The sequence below is a fragment of the Arvicanthis niloticus genome, chromosome 24 (assembly GCF_011762505.2).
Source record: "Arvicanthis niloticus isolate mArvNil1 chromosome 24, mArvNil1.pat.X, whole genome shotgun sequence".
NCBI classification, from domain to species: domain Eukaryota; kingdom Metazoa; phylum Chordata; class Mammalia; order Rodentia; family Muridae; genus Arvicanthis; species Arvicanthis niloticus.
This window is the reverse complement of record NC_133432.1, coordinates 2271098-2287332: the sequence shown is the minus strand read 5'-3', so window position 1 is coordinate 2287332 and position 16235 is coordinate 2271098.

Genomic DNA, 16235 nt, shown 5'->3' with positions numbered 1-16235 from the left:
GTCAGATCAGGAAACTGAGGCACAGGTTACAAAATGAGCTACCCCTAGTCCAGTTCTTAGGCCACAGTTACGTTTGGTTCAGACCACTGTTGGACCAGGACCACCCTGGGCAACAAAAAAGCTGGAGGGAAGAGGTTAGAGGCTGAAAAGACGCTCCTCTCAGACTGAGGACCACCTGTGTGTGAAAACACGCTGGGCTGGGCTAGCCTGCTGGCAGAGCACCGTATGACATTCATAAGACCCTGGGTTCCATTGCCCATGGTTTCGGTGTGACTGACATCTGACAAGTTACAGCTGCCATTTGTCAGTGGAATGGGGCTGGAGAGCTCAGTGGTCACAAAGATTTTTTTTCTCGAAAGCATGAGAAGCCAGATTGGATCCTCGGAACCCACGCAGGGTCCAACGCAATAGAACAAGGGTTTGCCAGTCCAGGGACCCTGCCCAGTGATGAGAGGCAGAGACGAGAGGGTTCCTGGAAGTTCTACAGCCAGCTAGCCTAGAGTATATACAAGGTCTAAGGTGAGGACTGAGACTTGAGGTTGTCCACTGACCTCCACACATATGGCACAGCATACTTACACACATGAACGCACACATCACACACATATACATACATAATACATACATGCACACACGTGTTTAAAGTGTGTGCATGTAACAGCAGGAAGGATGGTGCACAGGGAAAGTCTCCGTTAGAACTAAACCAAAGTACAGCATAAGCCTCAGCACCATGGTGCCCGCACCCCTGTGCTGCCCTGGACTTTGAGTGGGGGGTGCTCTTCCTTCAGGGTTGAGGGTGCTGTGCCTGGCTTGGTTGTTACAGCTCAAGGACACTGCAGGGGGCGACTGGGCTTCCTCCAGTGGGCTTTGACAGAGAATATGATGGTGAAAGCCAGGCTCCTGGACACGCAGGTGAGGCAGGAGGTCTTCGGCAGGGAGGCTTAGAGGAGAGTGGGAACAGAAGAGTGGATGCACCAAGGAAGTGAAGGGAGGAGTCAGAGAGGAAAGAGGAGGAGGGAGGTGAGGGAGAGGAAAGAGGAGGAGGGAGGTGAGGGAGAGGAGGGGGAGGAGGGGGGAGGAGGGGGAGGAGGGGGAGGAGGGGGAGGAAGGGGAGGGAAGGAGGGTGGAGAGGAGGGGAGTGGCAAGGGAAGAGGAGGGGGAGGAGGGGGTAGAAGGGAAAGGAGGAGGAGGAGGGAGAAGAGAGGGGGAAATTTAGGTTGGAGGGAGGGGGAAGATGGGAAGGAGGGGGAAGAGAAAGAGGGGAGGAGGGGAGGGGGAGGAGCTTAATGAGAGGGGAGGCAGCAGGTGGTCTGAAGCTTCAGAGCTGAGCAAGAAGGAACTGCCAGCTACCGTGTGACCTTGGGGGAAAATGCAGTTCCACATGGCTTTCTTGTCCACAAAGACTCTCCCAAGAGGTCCTGGGAGCAAAAGAGGAGAGGGAGAGACAGAGCTGGGGTGGGGAGGCCCCTCGCATAGTGAAAATGCAGCCCCCACCTCTGCACAGCCTTGTGGCCCTCTGTCCCCTCTTTACCCTTGGAAGCCACGGGGCGTGGGAACCAGGGCTGTTCCAGCAGAGACCCCCAGGCAGAGACATAGTGATGGCATCCCTTAAAATAACAGTGTGGGTAAGCTTTTTATAGGTCTCTGTCTGACAGGACAAGTTAGAGGGATTTCTGACTGCAGAAAAATCCGGAGATGTCAGCAGGCCTGTAGTGCGTCTTGAGGGGCGTGGTTGACTGCTCACCTCAGCTGTGTCCCCTTCCTCTTGCCTCATGGGAAAGGATGGGAAAGGGCCTGTGTGACTCAGTGCTGCCTGAACCAGCCCCACACCATCCCATGAGGCTTCTCATGAAAGCCCTACAGGTCATCTCCTCGTCACAAGTGAGAAAACAGAGACGCGGACCAGACATGGAGCTCAAGGTCGCCCAGCTTGTGAGAAACCTGACTGGGAACAGAACAGCCACCTGCCTCCTTGGGAACCTGGGCTCCTAACGCTAGTCCCGAGGCCCTAGTGTCTGTGCCCCTGACCTGTAGCTTTAGAAATCTTAGGTAAGACAGTAGTGCCTGGGGCTCTGGAAGAGCAAATGCTACATGGGGGACACTGGAGTCAGGATCAGCTGGAGCCCTGTGAGGAGTCCCACCCCAATCTACAGAAAATACTCCAAGCAGAAGAAAATGTCCGTCCAGGGGAGCTAACAAGATGACAGATGTCTCTCTATCCCCCTGTGTGTCTGTGTTGCTGTAGGTTGACAGAGCCAATGTAGCTCCAGCCTAAGTGCCCATCGTGACCTTGGGCTCCATGTTCCGTGCTCACATGAGGGACAACCATTCAGTTTCACCAGTTGCACAGACAAGGAAACCCAGCGTCTAAACAGCAGAACCCAGTCTCCAGTCTCCGAAGCCTCGGGCTGCCAGTCCTCGCTTGAAATGAGTAGCTTGCCCACAGGCTGCTGCAAGAACAGTCTGGTGACCCAGTGACCTCTCTGGTGATATCCTCTCACCCTGGGGCTGGATGGTGTCACATAGACACCTGAGGGTTGTCTTGGGCTCCTCAGCTGTCCAGTTCCTGAGAAGACTGTGGTGCTGAGCACATCTGGCTAGTTGGCCAGAGTCGTAGCCAACATCTGGGAAGAGGTAGGGGAGAGAGGAGGAGGGAGGAAGCTCAGAGGAGAGAAGGGAGGGAGGAAGGGAGGGAGAGATCCCATCATCTGATAGACAAGACCTTGGACCTGTTCCAGATGGGCCAGGTGAGAGCTATAACTTCAAGTCCTAAAAGTATGTGTTTGTCCATGCAGGTATGCAATGTGTGTGTGTGTGTGTGTGTGTGTGTGTGTGTGTGTGTGTGTGTGTGTGTGTGTTGTGTTGTTGAGGAAAGGGTATGCACACATGTAGTGTGTGTGCAGGTGCTCCTGTCTGCATGGGTGCCTGCCTTTGTCTAGCTGTGCAGACCTGAATATGCGGTGGTGAAGCTGCTTCCCGACTATGTGACCCTGCACCAGGTCACTCAACTCTCTGAGCTGTTTCTTGCTGTGGCTCTGTTGAGACAGTCTGGGGGATACCAGCTGGCCAAAACTGAACAGCCGGCCCTCCTGCCCAGACATCTCTGGTGCTGCAAAGGCTGGTGGTCGAGGTCCATCTGCACCCCCGCCCACCCTGGGACAGCCTGCTGCAGGAATGTGGGATTCTATCTTCTCCCAGACAGCGTCAGCCATTCAGGGCCCTTTCTCTCTGGCTTGCAGCCAGGTTTAAGAGTTTTACAAAAATTCCCAAGACCTTTAGCCGCCTGGCGTTGAGAAGACAGGGCTGTGAGCTGTAGAGAAGTGCATGGTTTGGAGCTGAAGGCAGGAAGCAAACTCCTGTCCCAGCCCAGGGCAGTACAGCCTGGGAGGGGAGGGGGAGACACACAGGGGCCTGGACATTTCCCTTGGAGTTAAAATGGCTGCATTTCAGCACAGGCCCTATAGTCACTTCTGCTCCAGAAACCAGAAGAACCAGCACGGACAGCTGGTACTGGGTGGGGGAAGGAGGCAAAGCTGTCAGTGGGACTGTGTCCTCTGCACAGGTCCAGAAAGCTGTGTCTTTCACATCATGTCCACTACTTAGGTTCAGACTCCAGTCCTGTCCTTTCCACCCTAATGTCCTCCAGGGCATCTTGGCTTTGACCTCTCTGAGCTTCAGCCTCTCAACTTTAACGGGATTAGCATCACGGAAGAGCTACCTCTGGGGACACATGGGATGGACTCACAGCGGGATGGTGCCTGTGAACTTATCCTGGACTCTTTCCACAACCAAGGCAGGGCCAAGCCCATTGAAGGGATGAGGACACCCCCAGACCCCAGAGTGAAGTTCCCAGACAGCCCAGCCTTCTCATGGCCGCTCTGCCTTGGCCCATGGCAGGAGTTGCATCTCCTGCATGGCTTCAGATAAACCACCAAGTATCTCTGGACCCTATGCTGGCATAAGATGGTTCAGATCTTATGAACATCTTATGAACATCTTATGCCACTGGGCCAAAATACCTAACATGAACAACGTAGAGACTGTTTTGGCTCAGGTTTCAGTTCAAAGCTCAACGCATGCAGCTATGAAGGGGGAGGGCGGGAAGACACACATACAGAGGGGGAAGGGGAGAGTAAGAGTGAAGAGAGGGGGAGGGGAAGGGAGAGTGAGAGAATCCTGTAATATGGCAAGTTTTCTCCTGTTTATTCTGGTTGAGGTCAGTAGCCTATGGCAGGTGCTACCCACATTGGGCCCATCTGGACACACCCTCACAGAGGATACTTAACTGCCAGGAAACGGATTTCTCAGCCCCATCGGGATGATAATCAAGGCTGGCCATCACAAGCGCCTCTGTCTTGGTCTGTTTTCTGTTGCTACAACAAAATACCCCGGAGCTGGGGGTTTAGAAAGAATAGAGGTTTGTATGGCTCATGACACTGTGTTTGGGAGTGTGTCTGTGTCTGTGGAGGTCTTGTAGTGTGTCCTACATAGCAGTGGCTCACCCTTTCCATGAGAGGCAAGGCTTGGCCTCTCTCTCTTCCTGGTCTTAATATGTCTCTAACCATCATGTGTCCCCACTCTCAGCACCCCCTTGACAACACTCCAACTCCCAAAGGCCCCACTGCAGGTACCATCAGCACATGCATCGGAGGTTAGGACTCTAACCTGTGAACTTTGGGGGTGACATTCGGTTACCGCAAGGACTTTGAACCCTGGGCTCTGGGAAGCTTGGAAACATGGCACACAATGATAGCACAGTGAAAAATGTCCTGAAAATTCTCAAGTTTGAGTTCCACCTTACAAACATCTGCTGTGTCTAAGCTGGGTGTCAGGATCCTGCCTCTGAGGCTGGGTACTGGGTACTGGTACTGGGTACTGGGGTGTCAGGTCCTGCCTCTGAGGCTAGGGCTAGGGATTGGGGTATCAGGCCCTGCCTTTGAGGCTGGGATTGGGTACTGGGGTGTCAGGTCCTGACTTTGAAGCTGGGACTTGGTACTGGGGCGTCAGGATCTTGCCTCTGAGGCTGGGTACTAGGTACTGGGTACTGGGGTGTCAGGTCCTGCCTCTGAGGCTGATCTTGCCTGTGAGACTGAGTACTGGTACTGGGTACTGGGTACTGGGGTGTCAGGCCCTGCCTTTGAGGCTGGGACTGGGACTGGGTACTGGGGTGTCAGGATCCTGCCACTGGGGCTGGAGTCTTTCATTTTGTTACTGAGCTTGTACCTCTTATTTTATATTTTTAAAATGGCACCTGGCCAACCATGGGCAGGGCTTTCCCTGGCCCTGAGGGTCAACCTTAGGAGCAAGTTGAGGAATCCCCCTGCCTGAGCCCCCCTTCCTCATGCTCAGAAGAAACGGACTTGATGAAGCCCCTCACCTGTCATGGGGAGGACACATGGCCTGAGGTACACCCAGACAAGCAATTGCATGCAGAAGGCCCGGAGAACTGGAGGTTTCCCAGTGTTAAGGTCCAGGAATGGCGATAGCCATCACTGTGTGTGCAGGACTGTGGTTATGGATACAACTCCTTTTCCCCAACCTCTCCTGTGCCAACCATGCCGTGGGTAAGTGTCCGAGCCACAAGTATGTACACACCAGAGAAATACCTCAGTATTAAACTTGGAATAAAGTCCAGGAAGGGCCCTGGGCAGGTTTCCAGCTTGCCTGTTTACAGACTTCAGGGTGTGGAGAAGGAAGATACCATCCCACTGAGTGGCTGGTGCCTGTGGGACCTCCACACACTCTCTCTACCTGTAACTCATCACTTGCCCAGATGAGAATCCAGCACTGGAGGAACGGAGCTCACAATGGGATCACCAGTCCTTGGACCTCATCCCTGTGTCTCCACTGTCTGGGGACACCAGAAAGGGAAGAAATCAGATGGCGTCGGCCCCTGTAGCACTTGGCAGCACCTCCCCCATGCGTGACAACTGTGTGAATACGGAGACTGCAGAGATGGCAGCAACAGCTGGGCCCTGCCCCCGTCCAGATGTGGGAAAGACAGCTTCTCCCAAAATACCCTGGCTGTGAAGTCAGAACCCCCTCCTGCTGTAAACAAAGAGGCTGCTCCTGTCTCTGCCTGGCTGTCGCTGAGCCTACTGGAGCCTCAACCCTTCCTCCGATCCCCCAACCTCTCCTAGGCTCCCCTCAGGAAGAAAGAGCCTGGGAAACACAAGCCTGTGCTTCTCCACAAGGTCCCACTGCTCTGGGCGGGCTGCGTGACTCCTGACACTGGGCCCCTTTCCCTGCCTTCCCCTAACTCTGCCCCTACTCCCCCGGCAGACTGTGAGGTGCTCAGCTGGGCCTGGGTGTCTATTCCTATGGTCAGTGTTCCACCTATGAGTTTACTCCAAGGAATTGTAAGAAACCAAGAAATAGGAATTGTCTAGAACTGAAGGCTTGGCCTAACCCCAACTTTGGTTGGGCAACACACTGGAGTACACGTGACCTTCTTAAAGCTCGTGGTAGGTCAGTACAGTGTGCACACCACCGGCCTAAGCCCACTGAGGAATAAAAAAGAACTGGGTTCTGTACAACCCAGGAGGAGGCAAAGGTCCCCCAGGACCCAAGCTATATGACCCTTGCGTCAGGCACAAGAACTAAGAGAAGGTTGGGAGATACAACTGGCCTGGATGAGAGCTACCACGAGGCAAGATTCGAACTCAACCCAGACAGAGCCTAGGTTTTTAATAAATCCTTCACTGCCAGCTGGAGCCTGAGGGGAGGATCAGGAATCCACTGAGCCCGGTGAAACTGGGAACATCTCGATGAGTTTCCCACACATGAAAGTCACCCTAGAGGGAGAGGCGCGGTGGCTGCCAAAACAAAGTCCCATCTTACTTAAAGGTGGGAAGTGCATGGACTCAGTACGGGGCGTGGCCCAGCATCACCCAGGCAACACAGGGCAACAACTTCATAAACAGTAGTTGGCCCCACAGGGAGGTGGCGAGGACTCCTCTTCTTGCCGCTGGGATGGGGGTGCCTGGCAAAACCCAACAGGTTTGAGAAGTCAGAATCCAGAGTGACATGCTCTGGGAGTGAGGATGCCTGAGATGAGCCGGCTTGGAGCCATTGAGCTCTGGGCCGGGAGGTGCTGAGGGGCGGGGCCTGGACAGCTCCCAGCCCACAGTCATAAGCACCGGCCCTGGGGGAGGAGTCTCCAGGAGCACTGAAAGGAGCTGTCTAGAATCTGTTTACATGCCTGCGATGACAGCAAACCCACTCCTTATTTTTGGGGCTGTGCAAGCCCTCTTTAGAGCAGGGCGTCTATCTCCTGGGTCCCAAGGTGAAAGATGTGCCAGCACTAAATCCCCTTGCTTTTTCGCTTTGGAAAAAAGAAAAAGATACATTTCCGGAGAGTCCATATGTGCTTTCCTGCCCCTCTTCCCTGGTTCCCAGCCTCCGGTCTGCATTCCATAGTGGAAGGTTAACTGAGGTGTGGTGTCTCAAAGGTCCCTGAAGACCGGACCACATTAGGATAAGGCAGAAAATGTCGTGGGTTTCACAAAGCCAAGCACGCAGCCCGGCAGGTGAGCAAGAGGACCTTGAAGATCAAGAGCAGACAGATGCCCAGGCTGCCGCTGAGACCACAACCAGGAGGTAGCATGGTAAGGCAGGATTCAGGTCCCTTCTTACCCTTACCCCATGAAGGCTTTTAAGGCAGGAAGAGGCTTAGAAGACTCTGAGCTTGGGAGAAGAGCCCTTGAAGCAGCTGAGCAGGGATATCTGGGCTGAGGCCTAATCCGGGTGCAAGGAGTGCTCCCAGAGGAGTGCTCCCTCTTGCTGAACTGGCAGATTGAACAGGCACAGCAGTGGTTAAGGTTCAGTCATAGTCTTATTGCCTTGCTGTGCTGCCTCAGAGAGTGAATGGCCCTCTCTCTGCGCCTTCTTTCCTATCCGCAAAATGCCCATGGCAGAGCAACAGCCCATGGGGCCAGGGTAGGATTCAATAGCTCTAGGGTGGGGCAGACCCTCAAAGTCAGAGCTGCTGGAAGCAGTGTGTGTGTGTGTGTGTGTGTGTGTGTGTGTGTGTGGTGTGTGTATGCATTTGTGTGTCTATGTCTCTGTCTATGTGTGTGTTTGTCTGTGTATGTGTGTCTCTGTGTGTGTCTATGTGTGTCTGTGTATATCTGTGAGTGTGTCTGTTTGTGTCTCTGTGTATGTATGTGTGTGTGCATATGTCTGCCTGTGTGTCTGTGGCTGTCTGTATGTGTAGGTTTGTCTCTGTGTGTATGTGTATGTCTGTGTCTGATTGTGTGTTTGTGTGTCTGTGTGTCTGTGTGTATGTATGTGTGTGTGTGTTTGTCTGTGTGTGTCCGTGTCTGTCTGTGTGTGTGTATGTACCCACATGTTTGTCATAGGCCAAGAATTAAGAAATAAACCTGCACTTCCGGCCTACTTTCGCCTGTACCCCGGCCCTCCTTCCTGCTGCCCACAAAGTGTCATAGTCTCCTAACCAAACCCAGGAACCCGCCCACCTCTCGGCCTTCACACATGCCATTCTCTCTGCTGGCATGTGGGGCTGTGTGCCTGTAGCCCAGTGGCCTCTTTTCCTAGAATAACTATAGGAAGTCCTGCAGCCTCGGGGCCGAGCACAGGTGAGCCTGAAGAGCCAACTCAGTCCCCTGAGTGGGGACCGGAACCTTCTCCACTCAGGTACCAGGCTCTCTGTGCCAAGGCCATGCCCCCCCACACATGCTCCTGAAATTCCCCCTGCATTCCAAGCTGCAGGGAAAGAAATGGAGACTCTGGAGGAAGAGGTCAAAGTGCTGAGAGGGGGTTTGAACCCAGGCAGATCAGCCTGGCCTCCGCTCAGCCCGTGAAGAAGTTGACAGCTCAACCCTACAGGCTCAGCCCTCTTCCATAGGCAACTGAAGCCACCGACAGCCACGGGGCACCAGTCAGGCATCCCAGCTGGGGACACGCCCCTGGCCCGGCTCCCGGCCTCAGCCGTCCTGCTGAGAACCTCACATTTACTCACATCATTAAACACCTTCTTCACGATGCCCTCCCGGCCTCCCTGCGGAGCAAGAACAAACATCGGGGCCCTCGGGGCAGGGGCATAAATCACCAAGGTTGGCAGAAGCACCATGAGCCTGGCTCACCTCTGCCGGCAGTGGCCAGGCCCCATCAGGTTTCCTCAAACACTCTTGGGTCAGGCTGGCCTGCATGAGTACGTGGGTGCGTACGTGGGTGCGTATGTGGGTGCGTAAGTGCGTGCGTGCCTTACGTCCCCCACCCCAAGCCCTCTCCTGGGGCTTGCCTCATGGGGTTTCTCATTCAGAGCCTCTCAGTAGGATGGCATCCCAGCCCAGAGTCACACAGAAATTTAATCAAAGCTCAGTGTCCCACAGTCACATGGGAGGTGTCACCTGGGTTCAGTCTCAAAGGGTGTGATTTGTGGTAAGACACTTGTCCAACAGGCGTAAAGCCTCAAGTTCCATGCCTGACATTGAAAAGACACTCACCAACACCCTCATCATCACCATCAACACCACCATCACCAACATCACTATTACCACCACCCTATATCCCACCCAGAGGCCAGGCTAACCCTGACACAATGCCAAGTCCTTCACACGTCCCCTGGGAAGGGCGACATGCCGTGGCCCTCCATCTCTTTTCAAGGTTTTTGCCCCTCCCCCGACTTCTACAGTCCGCTCCTCTTTTCCTTGTCTCAGCCTCTCGTGGAACCGAACCATCCCTGAAGTCAACACAGTGGTGCGTGAACACCGGAGATGGGAACTCCGAGAAAACCCACCGTCAACATGGTGTCCACCATCAAACCCTACTCTGCGGTTTCGAATGGTGGAAACCGATGGGCTGCTTGCATCAGGCCCGTCTTGGGCCATTGCGTGCTCTCCTGGGTCTGTGTGAGAGCTGTCTGCAGGTGCACATGCATGGCTGAGGACTCTGTGTCTGGGAAACACAACGTGTGCGTACTTACACACGTTAGGCCAGACAAGCTGTGCACTGAGGGTTGAGGGGGTTGCTCCTCCAAGCTGTTAGTGTAAATTTGAGTGTGCACACACTATGCACACTCACTGCCAGAGGATGCAGACATCTGTTCCCCTGCCTGGAGCAGCTCTAACCAGTAGTCACAAACCACTAGGCTTCTCTCTCACACTCAACTCTCTTCTTATAGAACCCAAGGACACCAGACCAGGAGTGGCTCCGCCCACAGTGTGCTGGTCCCATCTGAATCAAGTAAATGCACTACAGACTTATCCACAGGCCGGTCTTAGGGAGGCATTTTCCCTCTTCCCAAATGACTCTAGCTGCATCAAGTTGACACAGAACGAGCTAATATAACTGACCCCTCATGGACTGGACACACAAATGCATCACTGTCAAACTATAACCTTTCCTTTCTTGTTCATCCCCCAAGAGCTCATGTTAATATTACAATGTAAAGCATGAATAACATTAAAAGCCCTACAGTTCTTAAATTTTCAAATACTCCAAAACTTTCGTATCTTTAAAATACTCTTTCAAAAAGAGTCTCTTTCAAACCCCTAAGTCGCTAAAATCCTAAAATCACTTTAGAAGTTCAAAGCCTCTCCACCATGGTTCCTTAAAATCAAAAACAGAAAGTGCTCCAGTGAAGAGTCTCTTACCCTGAGCACCAGTTTGCTGTCTTCATAACTTTGGGGAAGGCCCTGTCTGTGACCCCCAAGCTCCCTTACTTCCTGAGTCCGGGAGGGAATGCTTCAGCTCTGAGAACCCAGCACACACCCAGCCTGCATCCCTTCAAGTTGTAGCAGGATCCCCTGTTCCCCAAGAGCCAGGTTTCCTGCCTTGTGGCCTCCCTAGCATCTGAGTGGCCCTGTAATCATGGTGAGAGTGGACATAAATGTCCCCAAAAGCCATGTATTGAAGGCTGAGAGGCGGGGTTGGGGCTGATGCAGGCAGTAAAACCGTTAAGAGGTGGGGCATATGGGAAAGAGGTCATTGCAGGTGTGCTCTGCAGGGGACATCATGCCCCAAGTCTCTGCCACACTTTGTCACCTTCTTCCTGATGTTCTTCATCCCTGTACACCCTCCATCCTCTTTAGAGAACAGTCTTGGGGTACTTGTCCATGCTCCATAGCCTCTGGAAGAAAATAGCTTCCTCCTCCTCCTCCTCCTCCTCTTTTTCATCCTCTTCCTCTTCATCCTCGACTTCTTCATTCTCTTCATCCTCTTCCTCCTCCTTCTCTCACTCTTCCTCCTCTTCTCCCTCCTTCTCCCCTCTCTCCTTCTTTCCCTCCTCCTCCTCCTCCTCCTCCTCCTCCTCCTCCTCCTCCTTCCCTTCCTTCTCCTCTTTCCAGCTGATGTCTTAGGCAGGTGACCCCACCTCTATGGGCCTCCTTCTTTGTCAACTGAAGTCTCCACCTCCCGGGCTTTTTGGGGGGGAATTATGTGTGGATGCGTCTGTGAAGCAGCCAGCCTGTGCCTGTTCATAGTAAGTGTGCAGTTCACGCCAGTGTTGCTCCCCAGTCATGACCACTGCTCCCACCCACCCTTGGTCAGGAGAGACAAGGTAGGGCAGGACTCACAGAGCAGAGCCCCAAGTGCTCATGGACTTGGGGAGCAGGGAACCACAGCTCAGAACTTGTGAGAAGTCTCTGTCCATCCTATTTTTTGATTCTGAGTCCTCGCACGGTGGGGAAGGCTTGGTTTCCCCTGGGAAGTAGGGTGACAGCTGTAGACCAAATCCAATTACAGGCGGCTAGCCTGGGGAAGCCCTTTCCTGTCCTCTCGATTTCTACCCTGCAGCCTCTGCCGGGAGCCTCCTCAACTTGGAGCTCAGATTCCAGAGCTGGGAATGGTGGATAGCCGACTCTGGAATGCAGGCTCTGGGGGCCGAGAGTCCATTCTCCCTGGCAGAGAACCAGACATTTCCAACATAGCCACCCAGAGTGAAGAGTCCATCTACCGGAACTGTTCAGGTAAACAGTCCTCCATGAGGCCTGTACTCTCCTGCTCAAAGATGTAAGTTCAAGGCTGCCCAGAACCGTGTCCTCTGTAGCTCAACTCTTGGTACCTTGGAAGCTCTTCCCTGTGGGGCTCTCTGCTGGTTCACCTCATCCTCCCAGAGCACCAGCATCTCTGCACACCATTCCCTCTGTCTAGAATCTTATCTGCTTGCTCTGTTTCTCTGTAAAACTCCTATGAATTCTTCAAGACCCACTTGGAATGGCCCTTCTGGACATGTCAGTGCCACATGGGCGTGCACACAACTTTTGCCATCTAAAGCACATAGCTGAAAGGTCCCTGGAGACCACACGGTCTCAGGGCTGCGTATGAATAAATTATCCATAATAGGAGTAAGTCTGTTCAGAGTTGGGTTCTGTGTCCAGAAGCACAGCTGAGGACCATAGCTCTGTGAGGACACGGCAAACGGCCCTGTGGAAAGAGAACAAGCCTGCCAGCCTGGGTCTCTCTTCCTCTTCTCAAAAACTACCACCTCAGGGACCTCACACTGGTGACTTCTTGTAAGCCTAATAATGACCTCCCTCAGGCCACCTCACGGAAGTTCATCATACGGACATTTACTGTCTTATATTGTGTCTGTGCAAGTGTGTGTGTGCGTGTGAATGTGTAAGTATGCACATGTACTTGTGTAGTGTTAAGTCTGTGATGTTCAAAGAGGCGGGTGGTTGGCATCGGTGTCTTCCTAGTTACTCTCTACCTTATTTTTAATTAAATAATTTACAGGATTTATTTTTATTTTATTGCATCTCTGTGTGCCTATCTGGATGGAGGTGAGGAAAGGTCACAGAATGCTGCATGTGGATTTATAGGCAGCTCGGAGCTGCCTGATGTGGGTGCTGGGAAGTGAACTCCGGTCCTTTGGAAGAACAGCCAGTGCTGTTAGCTACTGAGCCGTGACTTCAGCCTCTATGTATGTGCATGTATGTATGTATGTATGTATAAATATATGTATATATGTAGGTGTATATGTGTATGTATATGTATATGTATGTGTGTTTGTATATGTGCATATGTATGTGTATATGAATGTATGGATATATGTGTGTATGTATATGCATGTATCTATGTGTATTATGTGTATGTATATTTATGTGTGCATGTGTGTATGAATGTATTTATAAATGTATTTGTATGTATGCATGTAAGTATGTATGTATGTGTGTGTGTGAAGATCAAAGGACAACTTGCAAGAGTGAGTTCTCTCCCTCCATCATGTGGGTCTATGGTGATCACCCCAGGTGATCAGCCTTGGAAGCAAGTGACATTACCTTCGAGCCATCTCACCTACCCCATCTTATTTTGGGGTACAGGTCTTTCCCTAAAGCTGGCCAGTAGCCTCAGAATCCTCCCATCTCTGCTTTCTCAGCACTGGGGTTATAGCTCATGCTGTATCTCCCTACTTTTTGACATGGGTACTGAGGATTGAACATGGGTCCTCAGTACACAGCAAGCAGTGTGCCTATGGAGCACTGCCCCAGCCCCGCACAAGGAAACCTTCAGGTCACATAGCATACTGCATGGCTACTCAACCTGAAGTCGCTGCCAGAGCTGGCTTCAGTCATCCAGGCCTCTGGAAGTGTGTTCCATGGCCCGATTTGCTTCTCTTGTTGAATGGTTCTTCCCAAGTCAGGGCCAAGATGCCTCCATGTCTTAGTGTCCACTCTCCTGCCTGGCCATCGCAAAGGATATGGGATACCTCATTCTAGAAAGCTCTGGGCAAGATGCCAGGAGCCTGTTAATCAGCTCTGATTGGCCAGACCTGGGTCATGTGATTATACCTAACCAGTCTCTATAGCCAGAACCATCTGATTTCATTAGCCAATTCCATATTAGATGATTTGTTCTGGATCTGGGGGGTAACCTGACAAGGACTGAAGAGAGATGCTCAAGGTAAAATCAGGACACTGTCCTCCAAAAGACAATCCAGACACACTTCCCCTGTCTTAGTCAGGGTTTCTATTCCTGCACAAAATATCATGACCAAGAAGCAAGTCGGGGAGAAAAGGGTTTATTCAGCTTATACTTCCACATTGCTGTTCATCACCAAAGGAAGTCAGGACAGAAACTCACAGGTCAGGAAACAGGAGCTGTTGCAAAAGCCATGGGAGGATGTTACTGGCTTTCTCAGCTTGATTTCTTATAGAGCCTAAGACTACCAGCCCAGGGATGGCACCACTCACAATGGGCCCTCCCACCCTTGATCACTAATTAAGAAAATGCCTTACAACTGGATCTCATGGAGGCATTGCCTCAAGGGAGACTCCTTTCTCTGTGATAACTCCAGCTTGTGTCAAGTTGACACACAAAACCAGCCCGTACAACTGACTTCTTGTCAACTTGACACACAAACACATCAGTATTAAGCCTCAACCCTTACTTCCTTATTCATCCCCAAGATCTAAATAACTTTAAAAGTCCCACAGTCTTTACAAATTCTTGCATCCTAAAATTTCAATCCCTTTGAAATATCCAATCTCTTTTAAAATTCAAAGTCTTTTTGCAATTCAAAGCCTGAAATCCTCAAATCCTTTGCATGACCCCTTCAGTCCTGGGCCATCAACTGTACCTGAGGCTGCACCTTCACCGATGGCCTTCCATGGCCTCTCATGGTGCCGAGCCTCAGCTGCTCTTCATGACCCCTTCATGCCTTCAAAACCAGTACCACCTGGGTGACTCTCAGACATCACCAAGTCCAGCTGCAGCATGAGGTACAATCTTGGCTATCTCTGGAACACAGCTTCTTTGTGCTGTCAGAAAACACTTCCCAGAAGATTTCACCTCAGTGATGGTCTTTTCTTAATCACTGCTAATTTCTTAGCTCCAGCTAACCAGCATCAATTGTCCCAGTAACACAAAGATTTCATTTTAGTAGTTCTGGTATTTTGTTAACCACAGCTGATTCTTCAGCCCCAGCTAACCAGAACCACAGAATCTTTACAATCAAAAGAAGCAACGGCCCTAAAAGGAGTCTTTAAGTATCTCCCTGAAATTTCACAAGCCAGGCCTCCATTGTTTGCACTGTTCTCAACATTATCTTCCAAGCTCCTACAGAAGTCTCACAGAGCTGTTAACACTGATGGCTCTTCTAACCCAAAGTTCCACAGTCCTTCCTCCGTCCTCCCCAAAACGTACTCAGGTTGTCTCAGGGATGCCCCACTATGCTGGTACCAATTTGTCTTAGTCAGGGTCTGTACTTCTGCACAAAACACCATGACCAAGAAGCAAGTTGGGGAGGAAAGGGTTTATTCAGCTTACATTTCCACATCACTGTTCATCACCAAAGGAAGTCCTGTGAAGACAGGAACCTGGAGGCAGGAGCTGATGCAGAGGCCATGGAGGGGTGCTGCTTACTGGCTTGTTCTCCATGGCTTGCTCAGCCTGCTTTCTTATAGAACCCAAGACCACCAGCCCAGGGATGGCACCACCCACAATGGGCTGGGCCCTCACACCCTTGATCACTAATTGAGAAAATGCCTTACAGCTGGATCTCATAAAGGCATTTCCTCAATGGAGGCTCCTTAATCTGTGATAACTCCAGCTTGTGTCCAGTTGACACACAAAACCAGCCAGTACACCCCCAAACTAACACTGTCATTCTCACAGAACCCCCACCTTTCCGCCTCCCTCTTTATCCCCACAAGACTCTTTGAAACCTAGGACAAGACATGATCTGAGAAACACTCATCTGCTTCATTTGACAAATGAAGACCAGAGAGGGAAATTAATCTCTCTGAAGTCACACAGTTCACTTCACCATCCTGCTCCCAGCTCCAGGCTGGTCTGCATTTCCTGGACAGGCTATTTCCCCTGACCCACAGTGCCTCCATCACCAGGTTTGGCTGAAAAGATCTGTCTGTTGTAGGCTTGCTTGTCTAGCTGAATTAGTGTTTCACATCCTCCTCTAGTTTGCAAACTTTAAAAAGAAATTAATTCCATCATTTCAACAAGTGTAACAACTAAATTATCATCTTTACATGATTAAGGAGTCCGCTGTGTCTCCCCTGGCAAACACCACATGCACATAATTTCACTAAATGTAATAAACCAACCACAGGATTATTAATTTTGCCATGGTACTCATAACAATTAGAGCTGTGTGAACCTGGAAAGATAAAGACTGAAACTAGGGCGGAAGTCACAGGAAATCCCCAGTCCCTCCCCACAAACTGAAGGCTGCATACCGAAAACTGGATGACATCTACCTCTTACTGTGTTCGAAATGAGACAGACCAGGGTAGGAGCCCTCAGCGAAGCTTTCT